Below are 9,009 nucleotides of genomic sequence, written 5' to 3'. Positions count from 1 at the left end.
GTCTGTGTCCATGGGCTATGCATATATGCATATCAGTTCCCTAGTTAATTTCTCCCCACCCACTCACTGCCCTTTGAGATTCATCCGTCTGTTTCATGCTTCTATGTCTCTGGATCTATTTTGTTCATCCGTTTATTTTGTTCATTAGATTCCACATATGAGTGAGATCATGTTCTAGCAGTTTTCCAAGTCTAGTAACAGTAGGCAATGAAATCAGTATCTACTGGGTTCCCATGGAATATTTTCACTCTCCTTTAGCTGGATTCAGAGACTGAGTTAATTAGCAACCTAGCATGCTACGTGAGGAACTCCAGACCTCAGGTTGTCATGCTGTCTGGAGGTCTGAATTTCATGAACAGCCTTCCTGGGTACCCCTTGACGCATCGCTCAGTGCTTCACTTCGCGCTTTCCTCTATAGACGTCTCTGCCTTCAGCTCCTCCACAAGCTCAGTCTCTGGCCCAAGACAGAATGGCTTCTACTTCACTCATTTAGTCTTCTTGTGCAACACACCTGTGCTTTGCTGTTTTAAGTGTGCCATAGTGTAGTGTTAGCATTTACAAATGATTAACCTTTGCCCCACATGCAAATAGAAGTACAGTGCCTCTATAAAACCAGGCCACTGCCTGGAGGGCACAGGAGTAGTTGAAGGGATGCTGTCAGCCCACTCATAAGCGGGCAAAATGGGAAGAACTTTCCCATTCAGACGATGCAAAGGATGCATTAATTTATTCACTTTTACTCTCATGTAATCATTTGCTCTTGCAGACAAAATATTACTTAATTCCCTGGAAAATCCTGTAGAATATGTGAGAGCTGATCCCTCATGGGTGCGGTCATGCATATACACTCATGCACACAACATGCGCACACATTCATTTGGTAAGCACAGAGGGTGATTATGTGGGAAGTGAAGGGGTGGAAAGGAGGAAATGAGCAACTATTTGATTTACATATTAACACACCAGTTATGTTTGCCGTTTCTGTTGCGTTTTGTTTTGTTTTTCTACGTGGACCATGTTCACCTCTAGGGATAGAATTGTCCAGGCGTTTCAGTGTGCTGAGGGAGTGGAAAGGGCCGCGTGCCCTGGGAAATCCAGTTGTCTTGAGTTAAATTCCCTGCTCTGAAGCTTAGGGAACACAGGGCTTTGGGCAAATGACTTAACCTCTCTGAAGCTCAGCTGTTTCCTCTTTTGCAAAATGGAAAGAATGGTATCTCATAGGATTTCCGTAAGGATTTGAAACCACATGTAAAGTGTTCGGCAGAGCCCTGTCCAGTTTTGCTCAGTGGTTAAAGCATAGGTTTTCAGGTTTGATTCTGGTCAAGGGCATGTACCTCGGCTGCAGGTTTGCACCCCACCCCAGTCAGTCTGTCAGGGCGCCTGTAGGGAGGCAACCAGTGGATGTTGTCTCTCTCACGTCGATGTTTCTCTCTATCCCCACCTCTCCCCTCCCTTTCACTCTAAAAATCAATGGAAAAAATATCCTTGGGTGAGGATTAAAAATAAAAAAGTGTTTGGCAGAGACTTTCCTAACCTCAGCAAAAGTAGTCTGTGATCTCATCACTATTATTACAGCACATACACAGCTTGAATCTTGACCTGATTTTGATGGAAGACTAGGTTACTTTTAAGTGAAAATCCCCAAGCTCTTCTTATTGTAATTCTGAAAAATGGACAGACTTATGAAAGGCTTCAAGAAGCTCACAGAATGCTGGGACTGAAGAGAGCCTTAAAGAATGAATGAGCACTCAGAATAACTCCAAAGTTAAAAAAAGAACCAAAAACAAACAAAACCCAAACAAACCAACACTCAAAATAACTCAAAAGTTAAAAACAAAATAAACAAAACCCAAACAAACAAAGCTCAAAAGAACTCAGAATGACCGCACTGTCCCTGTGGAAGTGTTTCAGACTTTGTACCAGGTAGCATGGCATGGGCGGTGGTTTATTTGTCTACGGAGAACAAGGTGCTTGATGGATGATCATGAGAACATGTAAAACCTGGTGTGTTTTCTCAGAGCTGACGAAGTAAATTCTGCAGGGAACAGGCCCTGTAATGGGACTCTGCATGTGACGGGAGGCACTAGGCATGGAATTTAGTTCCCCAATTTGCCCCTTGATGTAAGGGCCCTGGTTATTGTGTTTTCAACGCACTCTGGGTGTGCTGGTTACTTACCACTCTTTCAGTTGGAAGAATTTTAACTTTGTTAAGCTGACATTTGATGCTGCTCAAATTTCATCAGCTATTTTGTTCCTCTCTTTGGAGAGGTTTGCTATTCCACCTGTTGGTCACAAAGTGATAGTGCCTATGAGCCCATTGAAAATAGTGGAAATTCTGCCTAAAAAAGAACCTCAGCACATGGTCTGGCATTTCTTTTGTGGCTTAGGTCATTTGTGAGGCTCACACAGCTCTCTCCTGCACTGACTCCACACACCACAGAATTCTATCCCTCGCGACTGAATCATACTTTTGTAAGTCAGGTGGTATATGGAAGAACTATTTTCAAAATACTTTACGAAATGTTTGTCGAATGGCTCTAAGCTGAGAAAAGCTTGTTGTCTAGTTCTCAAGTCAGAATCAAGCTTTAAAACTCTCTTCTCACCTCAAAAAAGAGAAACTTTTTGAGGTGAGAAACATGTTTATTACTTCGATTTTGGTAGTTGAATGCATGTGTCCACTCATCAAATTACGTACATTAAATACATACAGCTTTTTGTATATCACCTATACTGCAATAAAGCCATCAAAATAAATTAATTAGAAACTCTCTTCTTGTAATATTATTAGATGAAATAAATGGCCTATTAATAATCATTATTTAATATTTGCACCAATTCAAGGACAGTGTTCACTTTTAATATTCTAATGTATGACCATGTCCAATATTGATTTATCATACTGCGGACAATGTAGTTTGATAGCAGTATTCCTAATATTTGAAGAAGATTACAAAGGAAATCTGAAATTTTCTTCATAACCTTGGATGGCCATTTGTAGACCCCCCTTAACAGCAGACAAATGGACTAGATAGCATTGCAAGCTGCATTCCAGCCCTTTAATTCTTAAAGCATTTTTACAGCAACAAAAATGTGTGTGCGAGAGAGGAGAGAGGGGAGAGAGAGAGAGAGAGAAATGATGAATACCAATTTTAATACAGGGTAGGGCAAAAGGGGATTTACACTTGTAAGCATTCAAAATTCAAAACAAAATTTATTCTTGTATTATAACTTATTAATTATTGTATTGTTTTCCATGCAAACAACTGTAAAGCTACTTTTACCCCACCCTTTATTTTTTAAAAAATATATGCTTGCCTTGAAGTTCTATTTGCTAATATTAATATTTTTCAGAGTGATAGCTCATATTTGGCATTTGAAAACTATGCAGGAAAAGTTGGTGACTCTGTGAAAGTGAAATATGTGTCTGTGTGCAGAATAAAACTATGTTTAATACAGAGGGAATGGTCACAGTTAATTTTATAAATAATTTCCTCACTTATATATGTAGGGAAATGTTTTTTTGTTAAATGACTTTAGAATACCTCATTATTCCACCTGTTAATTCTATTGATGCTCATACAGACATATATAATGTTTTCCTAAAAGTAATATGCACTCTTTATTTTAATTTATTAGACTTGGATTAAATTCCACTTACAGAGAAAGTCATAATTAATATGTGGCCTACTTCATTTTACTTTCAGAAAAGAACTATGAACGCCATTTCATAATTGGAAAGTGTGACCATTCCTTATAGAGCTTGTATTTCCTATCAGAAAGTTTTCCAACCTAAATGCTCACAAGCAGAATTTTTCTATAAAATAAGGAAAAAGATACAAATAAAACTCTTTAATCATTTTTAACATCTCAAAGATTCAGTACGTTAACAACATTTGCTTAGGTCATTTTCTCATGCCAAGGCCATGTTAAGCTGCCTTGGTTAGGAAATAATTTGACTGACAGTTTTGAACCAAATGTGCACTGCATCTGCATTTTTAATTTGCATGCTTCTTATGCAACCTTGGACCAGTTACTTTAGCTCAATTTCCTCAACTGTGAAATGGATTCAATAAGCAGTGTCTTTGCAGAAATGCAAACCGTAGCTGAAATAAACCTTCTGCTAATGATGGCCTGTTCTGGCAGGACATTTCCTGTCCTCTTGCTTCTAAGAAATGCTATTTTATAAAAAGCCATCAGATTTATTTAGCCTGAGGCTTTTCAGAATAGCATCTATCTCCCAACACATTAAGATTCGGTAACAGTGAGAAATCTCAACATGGAAAACTAAAAGTAACCACAGACCTGGGATGCAGGGCATCTAAGAGGAGCAGAGTCAGAGCTTGAGGCCCAGGTCCCCGCTAGGGGAGCCCCAGACTGGGGAAAGGTGGAAGGTGTGTGGTAGCACCCCGCCTTGCTCAGGGTGCATGCCACTGGGAATAGCCAGCCACTCTTCGCCCCCTTGAAACTACTTTCAGAGGTAATGACTGCCAGGGTCTCAGAACAGGGCAGTGATACTGCAAATCCCAGAAACCACGGAGCCAAAGAAGGAGGAAATGACGGAGTAGCCAAAGTAGGAGGGCCATGAGGTGAGGTGGAATCTAGGAGTGAAGCGCTGGAGACTGCAGAGAACTCAAGAGGTGATCAGTTCTGACCTCACCACACAGGACAGAGAAGGGGCGGGCTGGACAAGAGGTGAGGTGCATGACTGTAGGGCCCAGAACACAGTTAGGAATGAGACTGATGTCCACCCAAGAATAAAAGGAGCCCTGGTCCCCAGGAATCCACAAGAAGATCCATAAGGAGAGAGTACCCTGAGAAGCGTCAAGATAAGGGGGAAAGCGGGAAACGGCTTTTACTAATCTGCCACCATTCAATGTCCCAACAGCAGCTGCATTTCCACACACACACAACTCGCATGTGTCTGCTGGTGCCCATATTTTGTCTCGAATAATACGTACCGCTTAAAAGAATCAGGATACATTCATTCTTTGTCTTCGATCAGGAAAAAAAAAACCACAACAACAACAGAATTGGTCTGGAATATCCTTCTGTTTCTGGAGTCAATGATAGCTTCAAAAATGTCAAGGGCGGTGTTGACAGACAGAAGAGTGAATATAAAGGGGCTTTCACTGGCTAAGTTGGAAGTGCCATCTTCATAATAGTGATAATAATCATAACAGTTAATTGAAACAAGGAGAGACTGTGAAAAGCCATGAAGTAGTAATTATATTCAAAAGAGAAAAGAGAATAAGAAATGTAGAAAATGCAGTCATGCAAAGAAGGGTATATATATAATAGTTTATGTTTTATTATTTATGATTTTAATAAATAAAAGGATGTTAATAAGTGGGATTCCTGTAAAGCTCCGTGTCATTTGAAATTTTAATAAATTAAATTCTATAAAGGATCTAAATAATCTGCAAATTGTGACAAAAAATTACCCAGCGAGTAGCATATTTGATTGTAGGAATGTTAGCTTTCAATGTATCAACCATGATTTTGGATAGTTTTGATGTCATTCAACACAGCATAGTTTTCATTACCTGGAATATAAAAGAAAGAAATTAGAAAAGTGAATCATTAATAATTTAATTTAAATGATAAGTAAATTCTTTCTCCTCTATATTTTGCAAATTGTTTATATCTTCTATAGATACAAATGTATTAAATTTAAAAAATGAAAATTTACTGTGTATACCATGAATATATGCTTTGTTTCTTATTTTATTTATGTACAAAAATGTATTTGTTTCTATCTGTATGGGAAGGAAGAAAAAAGTACAGAGCCTTGTGAGTAATTCAAATAGTCCAGGAAGAAGTAGACACTGTATATTACACTACGGTGAGGAAGGACTGCCTCCACCCCCTGCCATACACAATGGCTAAGTAGAGTGAGGTCATGTGGGCTCCAAAATGGTGAATTAGCCAAGTGCCTAGAGGAAGAACCATGCAGACAAAATCATCTCCTAGGAGATAAGACCTCTCATTGGCCTTTCTAATTATAATAAAATGATTATAAGTACATTTTAAATATTTTTTCTTTTTAAAATGATTTTAGATTCACAGGAAGTTGTAGAAATATTCCATGTACCCTTCATCTAGTTTTCTCCAATTGTTTCCATTTTACCTAATTATAGCTTAATAGCAAATCAAGATTTTGACATTGGTACAATCTGTATGAATAGTTTTTATGTCATTTAATCAGGTGCATAGGTTCATGTAACCACTTCCATAATCAACATATGTATAGAGCTCTTTCATCCCCCAAGGATTTCCCTGGTGCTATCGCTTTATGGCCACAGCCCCCACCCCCAGCCATGTTCCACCACCATCCCTGGAAAACTCTATTCTGTTTTTAATCTCTATGATTCTGTCATTTTGAGAATATTATATAATTGGAATCTTACAGTCTATGGCGTTTTGATATTAGCTTATTTCCCCCTTCATTTGGCATAATGCCCTTCAGATCCATCCAAGTTGTTGCATGTATCAATAGTTCATTCCTTTCCATGGCTGATAGTAGTCCATTGTGTGGCTGTACCACAGTTTGCTTAATGATTTACCTACTGAGACATTTTGATTGTTTCTAATTTGGGACTATTATAAATAAAGTTGTTAGGACAATTGTGTACAGGTATTTGCATGGAGCTAAGTTTTCATTTCTCTGAGATAAAGGCCAGCAGTGTAATTGCTGAGAGGTATGGTAGTGTATGTTTAATTTTTTATTTTAGGAAACTGCCAAACTATTTTCCAGGTGGACTACTATTTTACACTCTCACCGGCAATTTATGTATAACATGTATCAATGATCTCATGAGTTGTTGTTTTTTTTTTTTTTTCATCATTGCAAGCATTTGGTGTAGTCATTATTTTTTTATTTTGTCTGTCCTAATACATGTATAGTGATAGCTCATTGTGGTCTTAATATACACTTCTCTATTGCAAACATCTTTTCATGTGCTTATTGTAATCTGCATATCATTTTTGGTAAAGTGGCTCTTTATATCATTTGACCATTTCATTGTTTTTTTAAATGTTGCTTTTTGAGAAGTTGGTTTTGTTTTTATCTACACATATATATCTATTCACATTTATTAAAGGATATATACTCTATAGGTAAATGTGGATATATGTGAATATATAAATAATATACAGTAGATATTATTAGTTCTCTTTCAGACATGTGATTTGCAAGTATTTTCTCTCATTCTGTAGCTTGAATTTTCATCCTGTTAGTAGGATTTTTTACAGAGCAAAAGTTTTGAATTTTGATGAAATTCAATTTATCAGGGTTTTTTTCTTTTATGGATTATGCTTTTTGTATCATGTCTAAGAATTCTGATCTTTTGAAGATAGTCAAAAGGTAAAAACTGCTAGTTATATGGTAAATAAGTACCAGGGGTATAATGTACAAATGATGACTACAGCTAATAAATTCTATGAGTTTTCATCACAAAGAGAAAATATTTCTTTTTTTTTCTTTCTTTTCTCTTCAGTCTATGTGTGAAGATGGATGTTAGTTGAACCTATTGTAAATCAAACCATCATGCTATGCACCTTAAACTTGTACAGTGCTGCATGTCAATTATTTCTCAGTAAAACTGGGGGCAGGGGGAGGGGCGGGGAATCACACTTTCCAATACAAAGTCACTCTGTTTCAGGGCTATTTGATTAGCCCTAGTTTAAACTCAGAAGCATATATGGTTTCTTTTCCTTGGGACCTCACTTTAATAGGAAAAAAAAACCATAATGTACTATAGACTTCAGAAAGTTAGATTATTTTCTTTAGGTCTAACCACTGAATAAATAGTGGATATCAATAATTACAATAAAACATTTATTTTTCAAGGTAATAACAGTGAGTTGCTAAAAAAATATGTAGTGAAAATTAGCTGGATTTAATACATTAATGAATTTATGCTTTGCCATAAATACTAGCATTTACAAGTAACTAGTTTTAAAGGAAATTAGTAAGAAATATTTAGGGGGGGGGTAGATATTGAGTTCACAACTGAATATGAATTTGTAATTTGACAAATCAGATCAGAGATGTAGGAAATTTTTCCCCCCCTTTCTCCTTTGTGCTGCAGATTAATCTTAAAGATATTGGTGAAATCTATAAAATACGTATTGGACATGACAACAGTGGGAAGGACCCCAGGTGGTATCTGGAAGAAATTCAACTTGAAAACATAGACACGTGTGAGCTGTTTTGTCTAACTGTTGACTCCTGGATAGCTGAGAATGAAAATGATGGCGATACATGGAAAGAAATGCCCATTGTGAGAACTAACAAAGCATCTTTGCCAGGTATTTAATTTTGCTTCCTTTGTGATTGACATTAAAGATGAAAATAATTGAAATGATATAGAACAGAGAATAGGAACCTTTTCCAGTAAAGATCCAGACACAAAGAATAGGATATCATAAAGTCTTGAAACTGTTCAGGTCCTATAAATAATATGTAAAGTAATAGTGTGGCTGTATTTAAAAAAAATTATTTGTGGGAACTGTAGTTATAATTTTATATAATTTCAATTTATCAAGGAATAATATTCTGTTTTTTAATTTTTTAACCATTAAGAAAAGTGAAAAGCATTCTTAGCTCCTGGACTGTACAAAAACAGATGCTGGAAGATTTAGCTTGCAGGCTGTAGCTTTCCTTATTTAGAACATCAGGCTTTAGGATTAACACTTGCATGGTTGTTCAAAGGTGAAAATGTACATACAAGGATGTATTATGTGTGTTGTCAGTTCATCCTTCTGCAAATGGTTTGCTAGCCGTTTCAATGTGGCTTTCTTCTTGGCTATACAGGTAGTAAATATTGTCAATCATGAATTTAGAAGCACCTAAATTCCCTCACTCAGGTTTTTGTTTGTTTTGTTTTGTCTAAAAGTGAACTCACACACTGCCTTAATTTTTCTCTATCCATTCCGTGTATCTCTGATAATCACCTTGTTTTCACTGCTGTGTTGAAGATATTCTCCCAGTAGATACCAATGGCCATT

Source organism: Myotis brandtii, unplaced genomic scaffold (assembly GCF_000412655.1).
Source record: "Myotis brandtii unplaced genomic scaffold, ASM41265v1 scaffold1102, whole genome shotgun sequence".
Lineage (NCBI taxonomy): Eukaryota > Metazoa > Chordata > Mammalia > Chiroptera > Vespertilionidae > Myotis > Myotis brandtii.
The sequence above is the reverse complement of the archived record's forward strand: the minus strand, read 5'-3'. Positions refer to the sequence as shown.